Here is a 414-nt window from a genome sequence, read left to right as displayed (position 1 = left end):
AAAAATTATAGATTGAAATTCTGTGACAAACGCCTGTACATCTTATTCCCGAAAACGTTCGTGACCAGAACCAAACGATGGCGAACCATATAAGCATAAAAAGCGGTGTATCTTGTTTTGCTCGCTGGTAGATACGTACTCGGTCTGTTTGCACTGGAAATCTATTTACGAGCAATCTCGCAACGGGAGAGCTCGTTTTCGGGGATATCGATGACCTCGTTCAAGTAATAGGCGTAGGGAACGCGCAACAAGAGTCGAGACACGTAAAAGCATTCCCCACCTCCTTAAAAAAAAAAAACAAAAAAAAAGAAAATACTTAGCCCTAACACCCATTATAGTCTTAAATAAACATTTATTAATGCTTTGTATTACATTTATTAATAAAAAAATGGTATACATTTCTCTCTTTTCTTC

Source organism: Ceratina calcarata, unplaced genomic scaffold (genome assembly GCF_001652005.2).
Source record: "Ceratina calcarata isolate Rehan_Ccalc_2016 unplaced genomic scaffold, ASM165200v1 scaffold1176, whole genome shotgun sequence".
NCBI lineage: Eukaryota > Metazoa > Arthropoda > Insecta > Hymenoptera > Apidae > Ceratina > Ceratina calcarata.
Note: the sequence above shows the minus strand (reverse complement) of the source record.